The sequence below is a fragment of the Lactuca serriola genome, chromosome 8 (assembly GCF_051521515.1).
Source record: "Lactuca serriola cultivar US96UC23 chromosome 8, Lser_US96UC23_V15, whole genome shotgun sequence".
In the NCBI taxonomy this organism is placed as follows: Eukaryota; Viridiplantae; Streptophyta; class Magnoliopsida; order Asterales; family Asteraceae; genus Lactuca; species Lactuca serriola.
The window spans coordinates 167391836-167409410 of record NC_136415.1 but is presented as its reverse complement, the minus strand read 5'-3'; positions in this window follow the sequence as shown (position 1 = coordinate 167409410).

The following is a 17575-nucleotide window of genomic DNA, read 5'->3' as shown; positions in this document are numbered from 1 at the left end:
TGAAGGGGATGACTCTGGGACAAACTCAGAACCAGAGGTAATCAAGCCACTAGTCGCTCAACCTCCCATAGTTAGGAGAAACTTTTAGGGACCCACTCCCATTTAGGGGAAGTCACCTCCACCATTGGAGTCAACAGCAAGGAGTGCCTCCTCCCAGCGGAATGTGTCGAGACTTCTACGATGTCCGCGGCGGAGGTTCAGCCAATTGAGCACTCCCAGTCAGGGTGGGCAAGCTAGCTAACCAGTCCTATCAATCCGGGGTTCAAGCTAACCGGATTCGTGAAGTCAATGTGGAAGTACAAGTTCACACTTCCGACATCCGTCGACTGGACAGGGCACATGATAATGCCCAACTCCAAACCGACACGTTCCAAGCACAAATGACTGCAGCCCTCTCTAAGATGAGGGAACATCAAGCCACCTTCGATAGGCGTTTTATGGAAGCAAAGCAATCGGATGCGGAGTCTTACCAAATCCCAAAACTTTGATATAGAATAGGACCATCGGCTAGGAGTCTTACCTTCTTTAACTTCCTGTGATCGGAGACCTTCAGAAAGGTCAAAATTTTTCTAACTTCGGATGTAACGCAACCATATGTTTAATATATATAGGACATACCTCTTTTGTGTGTTAATTCTATGCATTTCATTTGAGTTCATGAGTTTGTTTATTTTTATTCAAACTCCATTGGCGAATCAAACTCAAAGCCCTGTGTTGGTCAAACCAAATTCTCGAACTATTAAAGATAGTTAAATCATTATCATTCAACTCTCAACCACCAAAACTTATAATCTTTTATTTTTATTTCTTGGTAGTGCGATGCCTCCTCGTCCAAACCTAAGACCCAGGCCGGGCACGATACCTCCACCACTACCGCCTCCAACGATGGAAAATGTCGCATTGATAGCTGCAGTAACAGCGACAATGGCCCAAATAAGTAACAATGGTTCTGGTGGGGGAGTAAATAGTTTTACGAATGGCCAATGTCCAGGTCATTCAGGGGATTGTACATACAAGGATTTCATGAATAGAAAAACCCATTAGTTTTAATGGGGCCAGAGGAATAATGGCTCTATCACAGTGGATAGAGAAAACTGAAGCAGTTTTTGAGATTTGTTCTTCTCCGGAAGGGAAAAAAGTGAAGTTCGCTGCCTGTACTTTCCCTGAGAGAGCTCTAACATGGTGGAATGGCCATGTCAAGTCACTAATGCTAGTAGTGGCTAACTCTATGGCTGGGAGAATCTAAAACAAATATTACTGCAAGAGTACTGTCTACGAGGCGAATTACAAAAGCTCGAACAGGAACTTTGGGGCCTTACCATGGTAGGCTCAGACATCACGACCTATACCAACAGGTTCAGTGATTTGGCAATCCTTTGCCCAGGGATGGTTGATCTAGAGAGCAAGAAAATAGAGAGGTACCTCTGGGGATTGTCCCCCCATATTCAAGGAAGTGTACTAGCTTCTAAACCAGTCACTTTCGATACCGCCAAACAGTTGGCACAAGCTCTCGTTGATCATGGAATCTGTCAAGGCTTCGCGACTGCTGCCCCGGAGCAAACCATGGGAAACAACAACAACAACATCAGTACCAACAACAATAGCAAGAAGAAGTTCTGAAACAAGAGGAAGGGTTAGTCTTCACAAGAACCTTCCAAGAAACAACAAATTGTGGCAGTCCATGCCGCTACTGCCCCCACTGCTACTCCAATTACCTTTGCACCAGTGAAACAATACGCTGGGAACCTACCAAAGTACATCAAATGCAATTTCCATCACAATGGAATTTTTCTGGAGATGCACTACAACAACTGTAACAAGAATGGGCACACTGGCTATTTCTATAAGGCACCAGCACGAGTGCTGGCAATAGGGCAGAACGAAGCGATAGCTGATCCCACGGTGGTTACGGGTATGTTTCTCCTCAATAACATTTATGCATACATACTCTTTGATTGTGGTGCGGAGAGGAGCTTTGTGAGTCACAAATTCAAGCACGTACTAAAACAGAACCCTAAATCACTCAATAAGATATTTACAGTAGATATGGCAAACGGTAGAAAAGAAAGCACATATGATATGTACATAGGCTGCACACTAACTCTAAACGAACATTCATTTCAAATTGATCAAATGTTGACCACTATAAAGAGCTTTGATATCTTCATCGATATGGATTGGTTAAGCCTACACCATGCCAATATACTTTGTCACGAAAGGGCCGTTCGCCTGAATCTGCCAAACGGAGAAACTGTTGTCATTTATGGTGAAAAACCCGGTACCAATTCACAAATCATCTCTTGCGTCAAAGCCCAGAAATACCTACGTAAGGAATACCATGCCATCTTAGCCCACGTGGTAGATAAAGAAAAAGAAACGAAAGGCATCAAAGACATTCTAGAAGTCTGCGATTTTCCCGATGTTTTCCCTGAAGATCTTCCCGGAGTTCCACCAGAACGTCAAGTCGAGTTCAGAATCGACTTAATTCCCGGAGCTACACCAGTAGCTAAGTTGCCATACCGTCTAGCACCGGTAGAGATGCAAGAGTTATCCAGCCAATTAAACGAACTACTCAACAAAGGATTCATCAGGCCGAGCTTCTCACCTTGGGGAGCACCAATATTGTTCGTAAAGAAGAAGGATGGATCTTTCCGCATGTGCATTGATTACTGGGAACTTAACAAGCTTACTATCAAGAACCAATACCCACTACCACGCATAGACGACTTATTCGACCAACTCCAGGCAGCGAGCTATTTCTGAAAGATCGACTTAAGATCTGGGTATCACAAACTACGAGTCTTGGAAGGAGATGTTCCCAAAACAACTTTTCGAACTCGTTATGGTCACTACGAGTTTGTAGTAATTCCCTTTGGATTAAAAAATTCACCAACGGTGTTCATGGACTTAATGAAACGGGTGTGTCGTTCGTTTCTAGATAAGTTTGTAATCGTATTCATAGATGACATACTCATCTATTCGAAGACTAAAGAGGATCACAGTCAACACCTCCGAAAAGTCTTGGAAATGCTAAGAAAAGAGAAGCTATACACAAAATTCTCCAAGTGCGAATTTTGGATTCGGAAGGTAGATTTCCTAGGTCAAGTGGTTAGCAAAGATAGAATACATGTGGAACCCTCCAAAATAAAAGCAATCGAGAATTGGTCAGCTCTAAGAACCCCAACGGAAATTCGAAAATTCTTGGGCCTTGCTGGCTACTACCGAAGATTTATACAGAACTTCTTGAAGATTGTGAAACTACTTACCACCTTGACCCAAAAGGGTGTGACTTTCGATTGGGAAGAAAGACATGACACTGCATTCCAAACACTGAAGCAAGCTCTATGCAGCGCACCCATATTGTCCTTGCCAGAAGGAACAGGAGACTTCGTGGTCTACTGTGATGCATCTAATCAAGGTCTTGGATGCCTACTAATGCAACGAGGTAAGGTCAGTGCTTACACCTCAAGACAACTCAAGACGCACGAAGTCAACTACACTACCCACGATCTTGAACTAGGACCAGTCGTTTTTGCGCTAAAGATCTGGAGACACTATCTTTATGGCACGAAATGCACGATCTTCACCGATCATAAGAGCCTTCTGCACATTCTCAACCAAAAAGAACTCAACATGAGGAAGAGATGATGGGTTGAACTACTGAATCACTACAAATGCGAGATTTGCTATCACCCTGGAAAAGCGAATGTAGTAGCGGATGCTCTTAGCTGAAAGGAATACTCAGGTCACCGAGTGAAATCCTTAACCATGACGATCCATTCACATCTGTCCACACAAATCAGGGAAGCTCAGAGGGAAGCCTTGAAAAAAGAGAACGTGGCAGGTGAAGCCCTAAGAGGAATGGACAAGAATCTTGAAGTCAAGGGTGACGGAGTTCGTTACTTCATGGATCGGATCTGGACACCAAAGTTTGGTGGATTCAGAGACGTGGTCATGAACGAGGCGCATAAGACTCGATACTCCGTACATCCAGGTTCAGACAAGATGTATTTAGATCTCAAGAAACTATATTGGTGGCCAAACATGAAAGCAGAGATCACTACCTACGTGGGCAAGTGTCTGACTTGCGCCAAAGTCAAGGTAGAATACCAAAAGCCATCAGGATTAATACAACAACCCGAAATACCCGAGTGGAAGTGGGAATGGATAACCATGGATTTCATAACCAAATTACCCAAGACAACAGGTGGGCTAGACACCATCTGGGTAACTGTCGATAGGTTAACAAAATTCGCACACTTCCTACCCATAAAGGAAACCGATAAGATGGAGAAGCTAACTTGAACTTACATTCAAGAGATTTTACGACTGCACGGTGTACCAATATCCATTATCTCCGACAGAGATAGTAGGTTCACCTCGCGATTCTGTCAATCGTTACAAAAATATCTAGGAACGAGGCTCAACATGAGTATTGCTTACCATCCACAAACCGACGGTCAAAGTGATAGGACCATACAAACCTTGGAAGATATGCTAAGAGCTTGTGTAATCGATTTTGGTAAAGCATGGGATACTCATTTACCACTAGTCGAATTTTCATACAACAATAGCTATCACTCCAGCATTAAAGTTTCTCCATTCAATGCCCTCTATGGCCGAAAGTGCAGATCACCACTGTGCTGGCTGAAGTGGGTGACACGCAACTAGCCAAGGGACAAGTACCCGACAGCACTCTCACTGGCCAAGAAATCATAAGAGAAACAACTGAGAAGATCGTACAAATTCGAGAACGAATAAAGGCTTCAAGAGACAGACAAAAGAGTTATGCAGACAAAAGACGGAAGCCCTTGGAATTTCAGGTTGGGGACCAAGTGTTATTGAAGGTCTCGACCTGGAAAGGACTAATACGTTTTGGAAAACGTGGGAAACTGAACTCAAGTTATATCGGGTCATTCAAGATCCTTGCAAGGATCGGCCCGGTAGCCTACAAACTTCGTCTACCACAGGAACTCGATAATGTACATCCTACCTTTCATGTGTCGAACTTGAAGAAATGTTTGTCAGATGAGACTCTCATCGTCCCTTTAGACGAAATCGATATCAACGAGAGTCTCCACTTTATAGAAGAACCAATTGAAATCATGGATAGGGAATTTAAAAGAACAAAACAAAGTCGCATACCCATCGTGAAGGTCCGCTGGAATGCAAAGCGAGGACCTGAATACACCTAGGAATGCGAAGATCAGATGAAACACAAGTACCCACATCTTTTTTTCCTAATCCTCAAGTGTTTTTCTTACATTAACGGGATGAAATTCCCTCTAACGGGGGGATGATTTGACAACCCGATATTTCGACTCTATGTAATGACCTAAAAAGTCAAGTATTATAACCACTTTTGATATAATGAAATTAGCTTTGAAAATAAAATGTACAAAAGTCTCTATTGGGTTACCTACTATGTTAGATATTATGTCAAGGTTTACATGAATACTAAGAACACTAAAATCCGAGTTATAACGAAGAAGTTATGACCATTCTAAGATTTCCGACAAAACCGGCAACACCGATTAAACGAAAAACGCGAAGTTTCAATACAATAGTTTTTAGCTTTAAGTATCTAAATGCAAGTTGTAGATATCATTAAACCGTTAACGAACATAAAAAGAACGTCCAAATCTGACTTCGTATGAGGAAGTTATGATTTTTCCATGATCAAGATATAGCAGTAGACAGCTAAAAACTCGAAATAGAGATCAAGAGACTTTTTGGCCGAAAAAACCTAAATGAGAATTGAAGGTCTCAACAATAGTAGTGCAACGGTATAAAGTCTGAAGAAAACGGACATCGGATGAAGAAGTTATGGAATTTAAACGGACTTTTCCAGGTCCGGCCTATTAAAAATAATATAATAAAAATAAATTCAAAACTAGCTGACAAAGACTAAACGAGAGTTGTAGAGCCTTTTCACACCTACGCGTACATATATAGAACATCAAAATCGGAGCTTGTACGCGGAAGAAACGAATTTTACAAGTTAAGGCATGAAAAACGAAGCTATCAGGTGCCTCACGAGGTGAGTTTCTGAATAATGTATTCCAGAGTGTCAGCCTCGTCCAATCATCGAAGAGGATCCGGCTGACTAAGCCTCACGACCTGAGACATCCAAAACTCACGACGTGAGACCCCAAAACTCAGCCTATAAATAGAAACCGATGGTTTCGAGTTCTAGTGCTCAATTCTCTCTTCTCTTGTGCTAAAACTCTGCTTTTAAGCCCCCGAGACCCTCCCGAAGCCCCAGTTTTCGTGTCCAAGTCCCGAAGGAAGGTTTTGCATTCCCGAGATTCCCGAGAATCCTGAGAAAATCGACTTTCACAAGCCGAAGTTCTGCTTAATTTTCATCTCACTATCTTCAATCAACCAAGTGAGTTCATACCCCTATAATCTACACTTTTAAATGTTTTATAAATGCTTTTATACGCTTTTAAGGGGGGAATACAAGTAAACACACGGTTATTATCGTGTGTTACATAAAACTAAAACTCACGACGTGAGACCCCAAAACTCAGCCTATAAATAGAAACTGATGGTTTCGAGTTCTAGTGCTCAATTCTCTCTTCTCTTGTGCTGAAACTCTGCTTCTAAGCCCCCGAGACCCTGCCGAAGCCCCGGTTTTCGCGTACAAGTCCCGAAGGAAGGTTTTGCATTCCCGAGATTCCCGAGAATCCTTAGAAAATCGACTTTCACAAGCCGAAGTTCTGCTCAATTTTCATCTCACTATATTCAATCAACCAAGTGAGTTCATACCCTTATAATCTACACTTTTAAATGTTTTATAAATGCTTTTATACGCTTTTCAGGGGGGGAATACAAGTAAACACATGGTTATTATCGTGTGTTACATAAAAGTTTCATTATACACTTTTTATCAAGTGAATCATATGTGATTCATAACTACTATATGGAAACTTTCGTACGCAAAATATATCACGATAACATTTTGTCTTTCGAAATGAAATATGTTGTTATATGTATACAAATCAAACACTATGTTTATACTTTAAGTATGTGTTCATTTATGGCACTACAGAAGTTATACTTTTCATAACACGTAAGCATTACACTAGGGTTTACTATACAAACGAAACACACATTTTGAGAAACTATAATAAGTATAGTTTACAAGAAAATCATGAACATTTACATACTAACAAATACTATATCAAGGAAATACTTTCATATACAAGAACAAATGGACATTTTCATACGTAAATCTGTTTTATACTAGGTTTTGTGAGACATTTCACGTACTTTCGAGTATGCATTTTAAGTCCTGTATTATATACCATAATCCCTTGTAGGGGGAGCGTGATACTTGTGTATAGATCTATACGGGATTAACAATCCCGCACCTACGTTGTTAGCTACAGCTAGGTCGGCAGGCCTGGGGTGACAAATGTCATAACTTTCCAACGCCTGAAGAACGTAGTTATAGGCATCCTGGTCAAATAGTATGGTTATAAGACTCACTTGGAGTATTCAAAACACATTGATTTATGGGGCTTTTCAAATGCTTTAACGATTTATACATAAACCTAGTATCTTAGGCATGAAAAGCATTATTGCATTACAGTTTTGGAACAATTAAACTACGATCCACTATAGTAGAAAATATGGGATTTTCTAGGAACATTTAAACATGTACAAACCATTTTCATTCTATTTCATACAAACATTGTCACTAAATACTTATGAACTCACCAGCTTAAATGCTGACCTACTCTTTCAAAAGTACTTGTATTTCTAAGGGATTCAGTAATACAGGTAAACTACTGCTTTTGAAGAAGGGACGTTGCGTCGTTAGTTTAATTTCATTTTGACGTCATATTGTAATTTCTTTGGAAACAAGTACTTTTCTACAATGTAAACTTTCAAATTATATATATGATGGTTATGTTACTTCCTTTACTATGTATTCAACTGTTTCGATACTACATGAATCATCCGCCCTCAAACGATTTCGCCGTTCTGGTTTGGGGGTGTGACACGATGTATGATAACTAGGGGACTACCAGGCAAGTATTGGGACGATTATGAGTAGGTTTGAAAGGTAGTAGAGGCATATACTACCCAAAGCATATGACTTACACTTGGATCAGGAATAGTCACAAGGTTACTAAGACATTGGTAGTTGAATTCATTTTTTTTTTTAATTTTCTTCATTACTTTCGTTTCGGTGATGACTAAGAGGAATGATTTTTGTTCCGACCCCAGTGACCATAACAAATTGAGTATGACAAAGATGAGTCTACAAATTAAGTTACCCAGTTCAGAGAACCATGTTCGTTGTAGTGTCTGAATTTAGTCAAAATGTTAGTCGAGGATATATCTAAAGTTAACAACCAAAGGACTGCAGCTTCTATTAAAGACTAAGTAACTAGTAGCTACAAATGCTACCTGCTATGATATTTGCAAGAACGTAAATTTTAAAACCAATTTTTTCATTTTTGTAAACATCAAAACGTCGGTTAACATTTCAAATTCAAATGTAAACAATATTGTCACAACGAAATACATTCTCAAGATCATAAAATAGTTTTCCCCCGACAATGTGTACGATCACGCCGGCGCCTTCCCATGGTCCTCGCTAGTAACTGAAACAAATAACACAACAACTGTAAGCATAATTGCTTAGTGAGTTCCCCAAAATACAACTTAAGCATATACGCCTTTCCAGGCCCTGACCTTCCAGTCCATGTGTCTTAGGGGACTTCCATCCCGACTAGGTAAACCTTCCGGTCCTACCCACATCAACCTTACGGTCCACATCACAACGCCTTCCGGCCCATAACATATTCGCCTTCCGGCCCATAACATAATGCCTTCCGGCCCATATCAAGCATATCATACATGGCACATATAACGAATAACTTATCACACATAATACATATATCTCATAACATATCCGACCTTCCGGTCACACAGTCAAACCCTTCCGGGTACAGTATAGTGAGAACACTCACCTCGTGGAAAGTCTAAGATCTCGTGTCCTCGCTAACACCGAACCCGAACGATGGCTCAACCTCGCCTAAACATAGAAATAACATTTATTACACACAGACTTCCACACTTAAACTTTACCCCTTATCATCCTTCCTCATAGGGTAAAAGACCAAAACCCTAAAAGTCAACAAAAGTCAAACAGGGGGAGTACGCGGGGCGTACTCTAGATGTACGCGGGGCGTACATCGCCAACCCCTCCCTGATCGAGGTCTCCACCCAGTACGCTGCGTATACTAGAAGTTACGCCCAGCGTAACCACCAGAATCAGCCACTCTCCATTTCTGGTCTTAATCGGTTAAGCCATTACTTCCACTTCTAGATCCGACTCTTCTAGAGTGTCTATACCCATAAAGTCGAGACTTTTAAGCCTTGGCACGGCTGTAAAGGATCCAACATCCCACAACAATCTCTTATTCAAACTCAAGGACCTAGATCTCATGCATGGTGAAAGCCCCACGTCCAAGATGCCATTTTTATGAGTCTACAACTCCAATAGATCAGAAATATGAAGTATCTAAGCTTATGGAGGCCATTTGCACAAAAGCCTCCACCTTTGGGACTTAAACCCTAGAAAATGGCCTTTTAAGAATACAACAAGAAACAAATGACAAGATTCGAGCTTTATACCTTAAAATGAAGCTTTAGCCCTTGCAAAGCTCAGATCTACACTTTAGCACCACTTCAAGCCTCTTCAACAAGCTGTTCTTCTCCTTTTCAACCTTGAATTGGCACCACCAAGCTTAGAATACACACACAATGGCCAAAGAACGAGAGTACACTCTTTTTAGGGTTTCACTCTGAGGAATGGTGGCTGAAAAGACCAGCCACATATTCCTTTTATAGCCCAACAAAGGAAATTAGGGTTTGGGTCTGAATGAATTACGTCGGGCGTAACCTTAGGTACGCCCCGCGTACCTGAGGGAGAACGCGTCCAAATGAGGCGTGCGAGTACGCGCAACATACACCTTGTACGCCCAGCGTACTCGCCTACCATGAAAACCCTAAATCACAAACTTAACCAAGATGCAAGGCCAAACGAAGAATACCTGGATTTCGGGCTGTTACAACTCTCCCCCACTAGAACCAGACTTTGCCCCCGAAGTCTCATACTGAAAACAACTCTGGATACTGATCCCGCATCTCGGACTCGGTCTCCCATGTCAGCTCGGACCCCTTCCGATGTTGCCACTGCACTTGATCCAGGGGTACTTCCTTGTTCCTCAAAACCTTAACTTTCCGATCCCTGATCGCCACTGGTCTCTCCACATAGTTCAGGCCGGCATCCACCTGAATATCATCTAATGGCACCACTGCCGATTCGTCGACAATAAACTTCCTCAACTACGAGACATGAAAGGTATCATGGAACTGCCCCAACTCAGCAGGCAGATCCAACCGGTAGGCTACCCGGCCTACCATAGCAATTACCCTGAAGGGTCCGATATACCGAGGTCCCAACTTGCCCCTCTTCCTAAATCGTATAACACCTTTCCAAGGAGAGACCTTTAGGAGCACGAGGTCACCAACCTGAAACTCGTGCTCGGACCGCCGCCTGTCTGCATAACTCTTCTGGCGACTCTGCGCGGTCAACAACCTCTGCCTGACCTGCTGAATCTGCTCGGTCGTCTAGAGTACAACAGATGGGGGTGCGACACCTCAGACCATACAACAGCTCAAAGGGTGGCATACCAATGCTCGAATGATGGCTGTTGTTGTACGAAAATTCTGCTAAAGGCAGATAGGTGTCCCAGCTCCCTCCAAAATCCAAAACACATGCTCGGAGCATATCCTCAAGTGTCTGAATCGTCCGCTCGCTCTGTCCGTCTATCTGCAGGTGGTATGCAGTACTGAAATGCAGTCTCGTACCCAACTCCTCATGAAACTTCTTCCAAAACCTGGAAGTAAAACGCACATCGTGATCCGAAACAATCGACATCGGAACCCCATGCCGCGATACTACCTCCCTCACGTACAATTCCACCAACTTCTCTGCAAAAGAGTTTTCGCTGATGGCTATAAAATGAGCGCTCTTCGTCAATCTATCCACGATCACCCAAATCGCATCGACTCCCCTCGCAGTCTGCGGCAGTTTGGTGATAAAATCCATGGTAATTTGTTCCCACTTCCACTCAAGAATCTCTAGCGGCTGCAATTTACCGTGCGGACGTTGGTGCTCGTCCTTAACCTGCCGACAAGTCAGGTATATCTCAACAAACCATGCAACGTCCCTTTTCATACAGGGTCACCAATACTCCTTCCTTAGGTCCAAATACATTTTCGTAGCCCCGGGATGAATCGAGAATTTCGATCGATGCGCTTCCTCCATCAAAATAGTACGCGTACCACCCACAAACGGTACCCAAATCCGACCCTGAAAAGTCATAAGCCCTCGACCATCCGTAACGAATCCTGATACCTGACCCACAACCCGCTCCCTCTTCTGGTTTTCTGCTCTCGCAGCCTCAGCCTGAGCTCCTCGAATGGTATCTAAAATCGGGGTCATCACCGTCATCCTCATACAAATATCTCAGATCGGGGCGCTTTCCGTCCTACGGCTCAACGCGTCAGCTACCACATTAGCTTGCCCGGGTGGTACAGGATCTCATAATCGTAATCCTTCACCACATCCAACCATCCCCTCTGTCGCATATTCAGGTTTGGCTGATCCATCAAGTATTTCAGACTCTTGTGGTCCGTGTAAATGGTACACCGAACCCCATAAAGATAATGCCGCCAGATCATGAGGACAAACACCATGGCCCCCAATTCCCGGTCGTGGGTGGGATATCTCGACTCATGAGGCTTCAACTGCCTCGAAGCATACGCTATCACATGCCCCCTCTGCATAAGCACCACCCCTAATCCCGATATAGATGCATCACAGTACACCACGAAATCCTCCATCCCTTCCGGAAGTGCAAGCACCGGGGCCTCGCACAATTTCTGACGAAGGGTCTCGAATGAGGACTGCTACTCCGGTCCCCAAGAAAAAGCAACACCCTTCCGGGTCATTCTAGTAGGTGGCACGGCGATTTTGGAGAAATTCTTGATAAACCTTCGATAATAGCCTGCCAATCCCAGAAAACTCCTGATCTCAGTGGGCGATTTTGGCACCTCCCACCTCAACACCGCCTCAATCTTGACCGGGTCGACCAATATCCCTTTCTGGTTAACAAGATGCCCGAGGAACTGGACCTCTCGTAACCAGAAATCACACTTGGAGAATTTGGCATACAGCCTCTCCGATCTCAATACCCCAAGAATCTCCCTCAAATGTTCCTCATGCTGCTCCCTAGACCTCGAATATACCAAAATATCATCAATTAATACGATCACTGACCGGTCCAACATCAGCCTGCACACCCGGTTCCTAAGATCCATGAACGCAGTCGGGGCATTGGTGAGCCCAAAAGGCATCACCACAAACTCATAATGTCCATAACGAGTTCTGAAAGCAGTCTTCTGAATATCTTCATCCCGAACCCTCATCTGATGATAACCCGACCTCAAGTCTATCTTGGAGAACCAAGATGCCCGCTGCAACTGATCGAACAGATCGTTGATGCTAGGTAACGGATACCGGTTCTTGACCGTCAACTTGTTCAACTCCCGGTAATCGATACACATCCGATGCGAACCATCTTTTTTCTTGACGAACAAAATCGGCGCTCCCCAAGGTAAGCTACTCGGTCGAATAAACCCCTTCCCCAACAGCTCTTGAAGCTGCGAGGATAACTCCTGCATCTTCGGTGAAGCGAGACGATAAGGCGCCTTGGCGATGGGCGCCGCTCCCGGAACCAAATCGATGCGGAACTCCACTTGCCTTTCCGGAGGCACACCTGGTAACTCTTCGGGGAACACATCTGAAAACTCGCATACTACCGGAACGTCATCAACCGAACTGGGCCTCCCCGCGGCCACTTGGGGATCCATCACGTAGGCTATGAATCCATTGCAGCCCTGCTGCAAACTCTGCCTCGCCTTGGCAGCCGACAAAACGCCGACCCACACCGGGTCCCCTCGCCATACACCGTAAGCACTCCCCCACTAGGGTCTTGAATCGTCACCAGCTGTCTCTCGCAGTCAATGACTGCCCCAAACTTACTCAACCAGTCCATGCCTACGATGACGCAGACATCCCCCATCGCTATAGGAACCAAGTCTATAGGGAACTCGACCCCAAAAATTTCGAGCACACATCCTCGAATCACATCAGTGGCGTATACCGCCTTCTCATCCGCTATAGAAACTCGCAGGGGTCGACTCAGCACTTCCCGATCAATACCGATGTGTTGGCTAAAAGCCAATGATACAAAATACCGACTCGCACCCGAGTCAAATAATACCAAAGCAGGTACAGAATTCACAAGAAAAGTACCTATGCATATCATAAAATAAGCACAACATCTCATAATAGAAAAATAAATACGCTAAAGAATACATACCAGCCACAACATCAGGCGCCGCGCGGACCTCCTCCGCAGTCAACTGGAAAGCTCTCCCACGAGCTCTCGGGGCCTCGGTCTTCACTGGTGGAGTCTCAGCAGCCCTAGCAGCAGGCCTAGATCCCTGGCGAAGCTGGGGGCACTCGGCCTTCCGATCGCCGGTCTGGATGCAATGAAAGCAAACCATAAATCCCTTGGGGCAATCCCTAGCGATGTGCCCCTCCTTGCCACTCTTGTAGCAAGCACCCGATCGACATGCCCCCTCGTGACCCTTGCTGCCGGCTGAGACTTGGTCCGCTTGGCTGCCGGCTGAGACTGAGCCGGCCGCCAATCCACCCGTTGAGACTCAGCCTCCTCCCTGGCCTGGGTCTCCAACTCGATCTCACGCTTCCTGCCATTCACCTGAAGCTCATCAAAAGTCTGGTATGACGAGTTCAATACGAACTCCCGGATATCCCTCCTCAGCACACCTAAATACCGGCTCATCCGAGCCTGCTCCGTGGACACCTGCTCGGGGCAGAACATCGCCCTCTCATGAAACTTCCGCATGATCACCGTAACAGAATCATTACCCTGCTTGAGGGTTAAGAACTCCTGAACCAACCGTTCCCTCTCCACCGGGGGAACGTACTCGTCTCTGAACATAGTGGTAAACCTCTCCCATGTCACAGCTGAAACCTCTTCCAGAGTGAAGTTCGCCGTCACGAACTTACACCAATCCTTTGCTCCCAGGCGGAGCTGGTTCAAGGCGAACCGTACCCTCAGATGCTCCGGACATGAACAAGTGTAGAAGCATCCCTCAATATCAGCAATCCATCTCATCGCAGCGATCGGATCCTGTGTCCCGTCAAACTCAGGTGGCTTCGTGTTGCTGAACTCCCGAAACAGCAACGAGTCACCTCCCTGTGGTCTGGCAGCGGCCACAACTGAGGAATGGTGGCTGAAAAGACCAGCCATATATTCCTTTTATAGCCCAATAAAGGAAATTAGGGTTTGGGTCTGAATGAATTACGTCGGGCGTAACCTTGGGTACGCCCCGCGTACCTGAGGGAGAACGCGTCCAAATGAGGTGCGCGAGTACGCGCAGCGTACACCTTGTACGCCCACCGTACTCGCCTACCATGAAAACCCTAAATCACAAACTTAACCAAGATGCAAGGCCAAACGAAGAATACCTGGATTTCGGGCTGTTACAATATTGTCGTGCCACATTAGAATGTGAAGGAAGGTATCTTCCATGCCGGATTTTAACTCATAGAGATAGTGTTGTAAAACTCGATTACTTGGCAAAGTATTCCCTAATCCACCCCTTACCGAGGCGAGTTATAGAATCCGAGTACTCCCCGATCGGCCCCTTACTGAAGCGAGTAGTGTTATAAAACTTGGTGAACTCGGCGATTAATATATATAATATACTTAATGATTTATTACTTAACACACACATATATGATTATTAAGACATACATATATATATATATATATATATATATATATATATATATATATATATATATATTAAATTTTCAATAGTTATTCACGAAATGAGACCATTGTGTATTTTTCAGTTTTTGTGTATTCACACGTGTTTAATTTTGTTATATATTTCAATCAAATTTTGGTTTTAATTTATGATTTTGACATATATAATTTCCATAAAAATATTTATAGATGAATTACCAAATCCGAGTACTCCCCGAGTAATCCGGAGTACTCACTACTCGATTGTCGGCCGAACAGGTACCAAGTAGCGGGTTATACAAACATGCATAGAGACGTGAGTCTAGCCATTGCATCATGCGATGGAAGGTCATTAGAGCATGACCATTCAGTCTATGGTAACCGATGTAATGACCTTATCTTAGGCTAAATCTACAACCCAAACTTAAGAAAGAGTAGGAGTCTCCGATAAAGATCGAGTTTGTAACTCGAAGGTTAGGACTTAAGGTTCAACATTGAATGTAGAGAAAATGGAAGTTTAAGCACTTCCAACAGCTAAGAAGTCTAGGAGTTTGACATTCGGTGGGAAAGACATAAGAGTTATAGTTATTTCTTAGGATGGAATAGTCACTCGCAAGATCATTATCTAGCCCTATTTTTGCTAATGATTTCGGGACGTAATTATCCTAATGGGAGATAATTGTAGTGCCCACGAATTCGGACTAAACATTTAATATATAGTAAATAATCTTAGTTAAAGATATAGTAGTCGTAATAACTATCTCTAGGATATAAGGAGCACTTAAACTGACCTTATATTAAGAAGTTTTGCTTCATCGAAGTTTCACAACAAAACCAACATAACCATGCATGTCACAAAAATTGAATCGGAGTTTGATTACTTATTGTCCTAAGTAATCCAAACGAAGTTAAAAGTTGCCATTAAAGTGAAAGCATCCATATAGAAAACGTCCAAATCTGACTTTATAAGAGGAAGTTAGGATTTTTCAAAGATTCGATGCAGTAGTGTGCGACATAGAAACCAAAATTAGAGTCTATCAATTGCTAGTAGAAACAAAAATTATAGGAATTCATTGATATAAAAAATTCGATAACAGCTGTCGTACGAAAGAGTTATGATTTTTATATGGAATTTACAAATGTAAGCCTATAAAAATGTAACACCGAAAATTTCAAAACAATTTTTCATTTAAAAATAATCGTTTAACTCTTAGAAACACTTGTTTAAAAGCTCATTCATAATTGAATTACAAAACATAACTCCATTTTCACTTGCATAGTAAACCATGACCCTCAAAGCATGACTCTTTCTCTGGTGTGTACAATCAAGCCAGTGCCATCCCGTGATCCTGAAAGAAACCTGAAACACATACATAACACAAACACTGTAAGCACGAAGCTTAGTGAGTTCCCCAAAATACCACACATAACACATATTAGCCACTCGAGGCTATAACTCTGTGGGTCCGTGGACCCTGCTCTGTGAACCCTCTGGTTCTAACTCTGTGAACCTTCCGGTTCTAACTCTGTAAACATGCACAGCATAAATCACATAGAAATAATGCAGTACAACACATAACATACATAACATACAAATACTCTGTCACATAACTCTGGTTACCTACTCAAGGTAAAGTATAGTGAGAAGACTCACCTGGCAAGCAGAAACCAGATATCCCGACACTTGAATCTCGAACTCGCCACCGCCTAACACGTAAGGCAAATACTCTCATGAATATAACTCTTGAGACTAGAATCACCCCTCTCATGGCACCCTCTTAAGGGTAAAAGACTATTTTACCCCTCTCTTGGCCTAAAGGCCACATCGCTGACCAAAACCTAAAAGTCAACGGTCAACTCTTGGTCAAAGTCAAAGTCCTCAGTTAAAGTCAACCCTCCTGGTTGACCCTGCTCGCCGAGTCAACCCGTCGACTCGTCGAGTCCCCATGTTCAGAACTTCCCCAATCCGCGACTCAACTCGCCGAGTCACCTCGAGACTCGCCGAGTTCCACAACTCTGAGTCCACTCGCACACAGCTCACCGAGTCATCCCTTGACTCGCCGATTCTCGACTCAACCAGAAAATATTGGGACTCTTCGACAAGACTCGCCGAGTCCAATAACAGACTCGCCGAGTCTAAGGCTATCTTCAACCTACTCGCCGAGTTGTTCATACAACTCGCCAAGTTCCAGGCCATCTTCATCCAACTCGCCGAGTTGTTCTTCCAACTCGTCGAGTCCCAGCTCATCTTCAAGCAGCTCGTCGAGTCCACCCATGTGACTGGCCGAGTACCACCGGCCTGAATCCATTCAGAAGCATTCCAGGCCATGCAATTGATCCAAAACATAGATCTAGCCTCCTACAACCCATCCATCAGGTAAAGTGGCAAACTTTACGTGAATCCAAAGAGATTTATGCGTTTTCACTCTAGGGTTTGGGTTTGGGACAAGATAGCTCCATCAACCACTCACAAACAGGGACTTTCATGCATTCCAACCCTTTTCCATTCCAGATCTGAGGTAGCAACCTCAGATCTAACCTCTAAACTCCAATACATCCAAAGATATGATCTCTAACACCCCCAAAATGATGCATCTAAGAAATAGCAGCTCAAAAACGAGATATTACCTCAAAGGAACGCCCCA